This window comes from Cygnus olor, chromosome Z, assembly GCF_009769625.2.
Source record: "Cygnus olor isolate bCygOlo1 chromosome Z, bCygOlo1.pri.v2, whole genome shotgun sequence".
NCBI lineage: Eukaryota > Metazoa > Chordata > Aves > Anseriformes > Anatidae > Cygnus > Cygnus olor.
This window is the reverse complement of record NC_049198.1, coordinates 64,867,380-64,877,403: the sequence shown is the minus strand read 5'-3', so window position 1 is coordinate 64,877,403 and position 10,024 is coordinate 64,867,380.

Genomic DNA, 10,024 nt, shown 5'->3' with positions numbered 1-10,024 from the left:
AAGTGGCCAAGTGAAAAACCATGAACCATTTGATAAAACAACAGATGTGTAAAATCTGTCAAGAAACCAATATGTACTGGTAAAATTAAGCCCCTTTTGAGACATCGGATGGCAGGCCTTACCGAATGCCGTACAAAGGAGAAGCTCTAATACAAGCAGGAAACCAATATTTGCAACAACATATTATAGTTTTGGGCAAGCAACTAGAACAAATCAATAAGAACGTTTTAGGCACTAGACCTTTGATTTGCCTCCCAAGGGGAAGTATGCACTTGAATAAATATTAGTTGCTGTATGTGTGTAAATGAGGCAGGACGAATTGAGACTGATCACAAAAACTTTTGGGAAAAGACCAAGATCCTACATAAGGTAGTTCAAGATGACACCTCATGGGGTTTTTGAGAATTATGCAACAAAACGACCTCTTGGTTACCCAACTTTTCTTGGCTTAAGCAATTATTTAGAGGAATATTGATCTTCCTTTTACTAGTATTCTTGACCTGTGTATTGGTACCGTGTGCATTTTGGTGCTATATGAAAGGATTACATGATTATGAAACCTGGAAGTGTAACCGAAACAAGCACCAAGGCGAAACTGGTAAGAGTTTTATGAAATCTTTGAACCAAGAAGGATTGTTATAAGCAAAAGAATTTGCTAAGTCTAAAGTAAAGGGGGGACTTGAGACAGGGAAAAAGATAAAGGATGTTGATTCCTAGGTCTGAGCTAGCACAATTGTGTGTTAAGGACCCCAAAGATGAGGAAGTAAAAGTCTGTATGCATAGATAATGGAACCAGCAAGAACTGGCTTGGGTGCTGAAGCCTGTCAAAGACAGGAAAGGCCAGAAGATTAGCAGCGAGGAAGACTTCTGCCCTTCGACAGACGACCACCAGAGTGCGCCGGACGACCACCCAAGGACTCCAGTACCCATACGAATAGAGACTAGAGACGGGAACCTACCTGACTGATTCTTCGGAGACCTGTTGACTATGCAAGAGACTTATGGGGGAAATGAAATGAATATGTGTATATATCCCACTAATGTAAGCATACTGCCAGTAACCCTTAGAGTGTGTGTGTTAGGCAGAGCGATCCCCCCCACACCTGGTGCCGTAATAAAGAATACCTGCTCAATAACTTTCGTTATTGAGTTTTCACTGCGTCAATGCTCACCTGTGAAACAAGAATTGGAAACTTGTCACCAGGTATCCAGATGACAAAAATGACTGGCAGCACCAAGATAATCCACTGGAACAGGCAAGAAAGACGTCCGGTGGCACCTGCTGAATATATACAACCGGAACATGTCCCGATCCCCAAAAGAAGTTGTCAAGAGCAGATGAAATCAATTCCTGCACTTTTTGGGAAGGAACAGAGGGCTTGAACCATCAACTGAGGAAAGAAGAAAGAAGACCAAGTGCTTAGGAGAGGCTCCCAGGTGTGAACACCTTGGTCTTGGTGACTAAGGACCACCTAATTGCATTGCCGTCAGCACTGAGTACATCACCTCAGCTTCTGTGTTGTATGCTCACCATTTATCTAACGTCAGTTTGTCAAGGACTCATTGCTTTGTATTGGTAATGATAATGACTGACACTATTTAAGAACTAAGTATTAACAGCATGAATTACTTAGGAACATCAGTACTTCTTTCAAAGGTTGAAACTGCCCTGATTTTTCTGTCTTCTAAGCACTCCAGTCATGGTGATGTCCAGTTAATTCCCTGGATGATGTTTGAATCTAGATAGTCATTTGTAACACTAAGGATGTGACATTTCCTCTTCAGAAGAAGATTATATATGCCCTTGAACTTGCTGATTTTATTATAGTTTTCCTTGGATTCGCCAGTTAATCTTTGGTAATGCTTACATGGAACACAAAAGTTAATCAGAAAGAACACTTTCTTTTCTAGGTTGCTGGTGCTGCTGTTGCTGCTACTAGCTTCTTCCTGATTTCTGTTGTTCTATCTCTATGTGTAACCAATCTGTATGTGAAATAATGGAATTTCACATCATTTTCTTTGTTATCTTACTGTGCAAAGACTATTAGAAGCCTAAACACCAAATAAGTTCTTTAAATATATTTCAGAGGGAGTCATATTTAGATTCTTTCTTAGTGGACAGCCTATTTAATTAGGGTGAGACTCAGTTTCAGACGTCATTCAGTATAGCTCTTGCTAAATATTTGTCTGCCTTTTTCTGTATTATAACAGAATGTGTGCAGGTGGAATTCTGGATTACAACTTTCCCCGAACTTACCTGCATAGCTAGATAATTTTGTTAATTTTTTTTATTATTTCCATTTATTTATTTATTTATTACTTTGTGTGTTCATTTTAATGTTAGGTTAGCTTGACTTCATGTTTGTAAATGGATAGTTTCACTTTCTGTCTGTGGAAAATTAAAACTGTTGAATGGCAAGTATTTCTTGCACAGGCACTGATTAAAACCTGCTCTCCCAAGGAATGCTGATGAACCACTGTGGTACAGGAAGTTTGTTTCTTCAGGAACACACCTAGATCAGCTGAAGTAAGACCATAGAAGGCTGCAAAAAAGATGAAACTCTGGTGTGTGGATTTCTTCTTTGCATAGTACCTGAGCTATGTTTCAGATCTTTTCTCCTGAGGTAGTAAGAGACCTTTTGTCATTATTGGAGGAGGCATTAGATACAGATGTAATTTCAGGCAGATAAAATGAATTCTTAGGACTGAAATTGCTTTTCCTTTTATTTAAGTAGTAAACCAGGAAAAGCCGTTGTTCACTTTTACAGTCCTTCAATATGCAGTCCTCCCTACTGAAGATTTTGAAAGGTGTTTTCCTAAAATTCCTTTGTCTCTGTGGTTGTCACCATGCCTTTCTAGGACTCCAGTTGTGTGCTATGGTTAAAACATGCACTTTACCATCACCTTGTAATACTTTCTTAAAGTGCATTTCATGGTATGCTTTATCTTGCTTCTCAAACCCACCCAATATGGTAGAGCTTCACCATTTTTAGCACCTTAGCTTCTAAAATCTTTGCAAGGGGGTTGATTTAGATATATAGATCTTGATATACAGGTAATAAGTGCTGCTTACTAGCTGGCACAACAATCAATTTTTGATAGATAAAAATGACTGAAATAAGCCAGTCAGGTGGAAATACAAAGTTGTCTTCATCTTCACTGACCTTCCTACTTGAAGAACTAGACCTGAACAACTCTGGCACCTGCAGAGCACTCAAAGGGCAGTCAAGTATGCTGTCTACTAATACAGTTCCAGCCCGCAGCTTCAGTAAGATTTGTGCTAAGTCATGCTGTGGAGGAAAAAATCACCAGACCTTAAAACCACTTGAATTTATCCTTTCTTTTAAGGATCAGTGCATTTCCTAACCTCTGCTCTCATGTTTTCAAAACTGCAGTGAACAAGAAATTAGTTTGTTCATGTTTAAATCCTCAGTGCACTACTGTTCATCCTCAGGAGATGATTACATAAAAACCAGAACACATCCAAACAGAACAGTCCAAGAAAATAACATTTACAGAAATGTCATGTTAATGTTAAATAACACTTACTGTATTCCCACAGGTATGTGGTATATGTTCACAGAGCAAGATGGTCATAGCTGCCGCTGTACCAGGAGCTGGCCATTATGGAATCAGGAGAAAAGAGACTATTGCAAAAGTGTCAATCCTTGTTAACTTCTCAAATATGCCGATATGCCACATACGCTGCTACAAAATCACAAGTCTGTCTTGGTGACAGCAAGAATTTGAGAACCTGTACTCATGAAAACACATTTTCAACATTTTTATAAGCATGTTTATATGTGAGTCCAAATGCATTAGAATGTACTTCAAAATGTCAGTTCCATGATACTCCTTCCTCCCTCCCTCCCTCCTTCCCTCCCTCCTTTCCTTCCTTCCTTCCTTCCTTCCTTCCTTCCTTCCTTCCTTCCTTCCTTCCTCCCTTCCCTCCTTCCCTCCTTCCTTCCTCCCTCCTTCCTTTCCTCCTTTGCTCCCTTCCTCCCTCCCTCCCTCCCTCCCTCCCTCCCTTCCTTCCTCCCTCCCTTCCTTCCTTCCTTCCTCCCTTCCTCCCTCCCTTCCTTCCTCCCTCCCTCCCTTCCTCCCTCCCTTCCTCCCTCCCTTCCTTCCTTCCTTCCTCCCTCCCTCCCTTCCTCCCTCCCTCCCTCCCTTCCTTCCTCCCTCCCTCCCTCCCTTCCTTCCTTCCTTCCCTCCTTCCCTCCCTCCCTCCCTTCCTTCCTTCCTTCCTTCCTGCCTGCCTCCCTCCCTCCCTCCCTCCCTCTCTCCTTGCTTCTTTGTGAAATAAACATGATATCATACAGCACTGGACGGTTTTTCATTACAGAAATTCACTTCCAACCTGTACAACAAAGCTCACGATATACCCAGACCAGAGCTAAGCCGTCAGCTTGGGCAGCCACTGTCAGGCGTTCACTCCTGTCCAGTCGCCCCTTGGGAAACCCGCTTGCACTGTTCGCTTTCCTCACAAGTTTACCAAATTTGCATGCTCCCAAGCTCAGGCCTATGCAGACGCAGACCACCTGCGGCTTCTTTAACACACAAGAGGGAGCTATTGTTCACAACAGCTTTTCCAATGCTTCTCAGTTTTTGTTGGAAATCCATTCCTTGCTTTCGGATTGGCTTTTTCAATTCAGTGATTAATGGGTACTGGAAGGTTAAAAAAAAACACCTGACAATCTTGTCCATATGTAGATAGGTAGACATCAAAGGAAGGAATTGGTTGCAATACCTAAGGCTTATGCATCCTTCAGGCTTCCAGTTCAGCTGTGAAATCCACGCCTCAGGTCACTTGAGGTACCAGGACTCCCTGTAGAACATACAGGGTTCTCCAGCAGTGAGGCTCACTGAGCAGAGGTCTTCAAAAGCTCCACAGGGAATGAAAATAAGACTTCTGACATCCATGAGGAACGTAGCTTGCTCTCGGAAATGGAGAGGAATTCCTCTCTGATTAATGCTCACAGTTCCTGCTCCATTCCAGGGACAGATGCCTATGGCAACCTGGTCACAGTGCGTAGTACTGGGATGAGGTGGCAGGGACTGTTCCCATTAATTTGCTTTCTCCAGGGTGGCCATGCCTCCTCTCTGGCTGAAGCTGGGCTTGATGGACCGTGTGAAGGGGAGAGGTCTGGGGAAGGACTGAAAAACCTGAGAAATACTCAGAGGATAAATAAAAAGTTGGCTGCACTGAAGTAGATAGGAACTGCAAATGATGGCCTGGGTAGATTTTATGCAAAGAATCTGAAGAATCGGGGTATGCTTGCCGGAGCACTCATCCCAATGGCTCATGTTTTGTTTTTCACAGTTTTGTTTTGTTTTTCCCCAAGTCAGGACTGAATTTTGATAATGCTGTTACACTTACCTCATGAAAGAAAGACATGTTCTTTAATAGTATGATTTTATCTGCTCAGATTTAGGGTACTTAGGCTATGCTATACAACTCTTCTTCACCAGAATAGTCTTTTCTGTACAACTATGTGTAGTTGGTCTAATGAAAGGTATTGTCTTTACAGGAACGGTGTCAATTACAGCTTTTGAAGCAATGCTGGGGCTTCATAATTAACAAACAGGTTTTAGAAGACCAGACAAAAATGATTCTATATATTTTTATTTACTCTGTATACTTACATGGTTCTTTCCCATTCATACTAATCCCAGCTATTCACGTACAGACTGGAGTTATGCACTAAAAAATTATGTCGGTCTGTCACCTTCTGTCATGCCGTAATTATTGCTTACAAGCAGCAGTCAATTGAAAAAACAAAGCCTTTAACATGACTGGCTGTCTAACAACTATGCTGCTGTTGTATTTCCCAGGTGAACCAACTCAGAATTTCATATAAGTGAATAAGGATACCCATCTGGTCCGCTATCTGGCTACCCAAGTGTAGTCTGTTGGTTCAAAAACTGCCTGTCTTAATCTTGGGTAAAAGAAAACAGGGTACTTAATATTAAAAAGGTACCAGATAAGCATTAGTATCTTGAGTGTCGTAAGTACTCGAAGCCAGAAGGGAATTTCCACATTTCCTCTTGGCCAGCACAGCAATGGTGTTTTTAATATCTTGGAAAACAAAATGATCAGTATGCTGTGAATCAGCTGGCAATTTGCTTTGTGGCTTCTCTCATTAATTCTGCATGCTTCATTGCTTTTGAGATACTTGACTCGTACATCCGGGTCTTTCTTCTTAAAGAAAGTAGAAGCATCTCAAAAAACAATAAATTACCAAGGTGCTTGAAAATGGGAGTCCAAGTCTCACAGATATAGTTATTTATAACAGAAGAAGTGGAATAATAATGGGGAAAACAAGACTAATGGGCAAAGCAAGCATCTTAGGTGGGATTGACAATAAAATAAGTAAAAAGCTACTATGCAGAAGTCTGTAGCTGTTGTAAAGTTGCCATGCCATTTTGCAGAGCAGATGCAAACACATCAACGTACATTCTGGGCTTAGAGGAAGAAGCTCGTGAATTCTTGATAGTTCTAATTCTGAAGTGAAGGGTCTGTAATGTGCATATTGAAGCAAAAGTCACGCTTGTACAATATGTATATAATTCCCTGGAGCATTTAACAAAAATACCTGACTGGTGAGGTAGGACTGGTTAGAAATGCTCGGAAGTTGGGTGACAGCTGATGACTAGGTTACAGTGCAGAGTAACCTTGGATTTCATATGATGAAATTATAGTTGTGCCAGAAGATAAGCTGCTGATCACCTTACATGAGCATGACATTTATTTCACCCATTCATGTAGAAAAAGAGAAGGATTAATTAATTAGTAGGAAAGTGGCACAAGAATACAGTATGCCTCTTTGATTTGTTCCACACCAAGTTGACATAAAGAAATACAGACATAGAAATCCAATAACAATCTTATCTGTATCTATGTCCATAACCTAATTTGATGGAAATCTCAGAGAACGTGCTACTACAAGACTAACAATGAAGATCCTCTGCCCAGAACAGTCTTTCAGAAAATGCTTCTCTCTACTCCAGATTGGCTCAGACCAGAAGCCTCTGAAAAAAAGCCTTACTGCAGAAGCACATAGCTTTCCCAGTGAAGAAGTACTCAAGTGCTCAAGACTTAGTGCTGGAAGCCTGCTGTCCGAACTGAGCAAATGACTGCCTGCACAAGAAGAATTCGTTTCCAGCAGCCTCTTTTCCACAGTGGCAACATTTGGCCAGAGGAAGACAGGAAGCCAAGAGGAGACTTGCCTTTGTATCTGTTCCAGCCTCAGTCAATCCTTCTGCACACAATTCAGCTGTCACCCCGTGGAACACAAACACCTGCAAGGAAGTACAGAAACCGCTGGTATTGGAGGAGGTGGCATTGCAACCAGCTTCGGCTGCATTCTTTGACAAGTCCTGCTGTTCTACTGGATGGAAATGGGAATGCAAATTCTGTCATGAAAATTAACGCACTGGGATGAAAGAGGATATCCAAGAGGAGACTGCAAGACAAAATTTCTTTCAAAGGAGGAAAGAACAAGGACAATGTCATATTTTTACAGATTCGTTGTTGCATTGCTTCACTGTCTCTCCAGCACAGTAAAATGGTAACATTGATGGACAGTAAAACCGGTTCATTTTCTTCCTATTAAAGTTTCTCTTCCAGTCTCCTTCCCAGATTCCACTCTTTTCCAGTGGCTATGGGGTGGAAGCAGGACCAAGAACAAAAAGACAAGATTCGCTTCAACAATCAGGTTTGCTTATGGGCAGAAGAAGAAAGGTTAAGACACAGCTGAAAACGAGTGAGAAATTACCAGTGAGGTGGTCTAATCAGAGAAAGGCTGTAGCAAAAGCCAGTCTCCTGGGTCGGCTATTACTCTACATTTTTAAGCACTTGTAACTCATCTTGGTGCCAGGAACTGCGGTTTACTTTTCAACTTCTTTTTTATAATTTGTGATAGTTACACATTTTCAGTCCAAAAATAAGATAAATTGAAAGCTGACTATAGGGTAAAAATACATAAAAAACGGAGCTGTGTATAGAAATAAAAAATAGGATTCTGACCTAATTATTATGTATTTTTAATTTCCTTAATAACTTATCAAGGAACAGACAGGATTTTAATAAGAGCTTTCTTTCTCCACCTTAGATAAAACAGCTGACATGAACAAATGCTGCAGAGAACATAAAGGACTTTGAGGGATTCCAGGGCTTCATTTGGAACACTGGTTCCATTTTCAAAAGCCATGTGAACATTCATTTTCAATTGTACCTGTTTTTGAATTGCAAAACATTGATAGTACTATTAATGAGATTTGTAGACTGAGGCTGTATTGTGTCTGTACGGCAATGAGTTTGTGCTTTGTCTGGAATTCAGAGCTCAGAGTGTAAGTTAGAGCTTATGTCTTTGAATCCCAAACCACTGAGGACTTTCACATTTACACTCTGAGGCTGCATCTGCAAAAACTATAGTTATCATCATTACTGCACTCAGTCTGGATGCCAATATGTTTGGTTTACATACACTTTACATACTCTTCACATTTGTACATTTTTAATATTAGAGAGGTTGCAAAAAGTAGGGGAACATGGGAAAATAAAAATGCTCCACTTCCTTCCTAGAACAGTAGGCATGTCATCTATTTGCATTTTTGAAGCAACTTTGGACTTGGACTTTTGATAAAAATAAAATCGAGACTATGAGTACTACTTTTTCTGACTGTAAGCTTACACATTAGAGAGGGAACTATTACACAATTATTGGATTTTTTTCCTATTATATAGATCCTTTTCATTTTAAAGCATATTCATGTTTATCTGCAAGCTATTAGTCATTGATCATTCTTAGATTTCTGTTTGTGCCAAAGGACATAAATGCATTACTTCCTTGTGAACATTTATTCAGAGTATTAGGAGGAAATTAAGGCAAAGGAGAATCCAGCTTGGCTGTCTTCAACTACACTTTTGTATTTGATGAGTGTTACATAGAGAGTCCTTAGTCTTGACTAATCTGACCAAGAAAATAAAGGAATAAAATGCAGGAAATATAAACATTTCTTCTTTCCTGATACAGCTAATTCTTTCACTGTGAGATCAGTTCTTCCCAGTCCAAAAGGATCACCTACTGGAACGTGAAGAAACCCAAAGTTTACTGTGGATCACTACATAATAGCTCCGATACAGCTGCCTGATCGTCCGTGCACCTGCACCTACAGGTCACGCAACAGGGAACATCAAATGCTGTCCTCAGTTATTTCTACAGCAGGACACAAATTTTGCAACTCAGAGTATTTCTTAGGGAGTAAAAAGGTGAACCAGCTAACTGGGCAAGCTTACAGGCAAGAATTATATCAGTGAATATGAGGTCAGTCTGAGGGTAGGGGCATCTCAAAAGTGAAGGTATTTTCTATCGCATTCCCATATTGTTCAGTTTTTAAGTTGTAAGTTTATACAACTAGTCATTTGGCCACACTGATTAAAACAAGAAACATATGCATAAAGGAACATGCTGAATGGTGGCAATTGCTAAATCGTTTGCATCTGTGCAAAGGGAGTGCAAAACGGAGCAGGTTTGGGCTTGCTTTGCAAAGTGCAATCACTAATAAAAGATTGGGAAAGAGATGTGATCAGAAACTGTGAACTTGAGCAAAAGGGGGTTTTATACTGGTTTGTTTCTTCTAAAACTAAGTGGCTGGGAGGAATGATTTTATACACTGTTGCTCCTGAAGAAGGTCTCTTCCTTAATTTTTGCTGAACATATTAAAATGTATACTTCTAACATTAAGAAAACATCTATTACATCCCCTCCTACCACTGTCTATGACAAATGGAAACAAACATTGTCTTTTTGGACCACAGAAATCACTGCTAGAAATCAGGATGATTATTTACTTTAATTAAAAAAAAAAAAAAGAAACAACAACAACAAAAAAAAACACACAGAAATTCACTTGTTTCCAGATTCACTTTAGCAAACCAATTTTGCCTATCAAGAGATTCATTTCAAAAGGAAATTTTATTTGAATATGTGAAGTTAACATTTACATTCCGGAAATTCTTAAT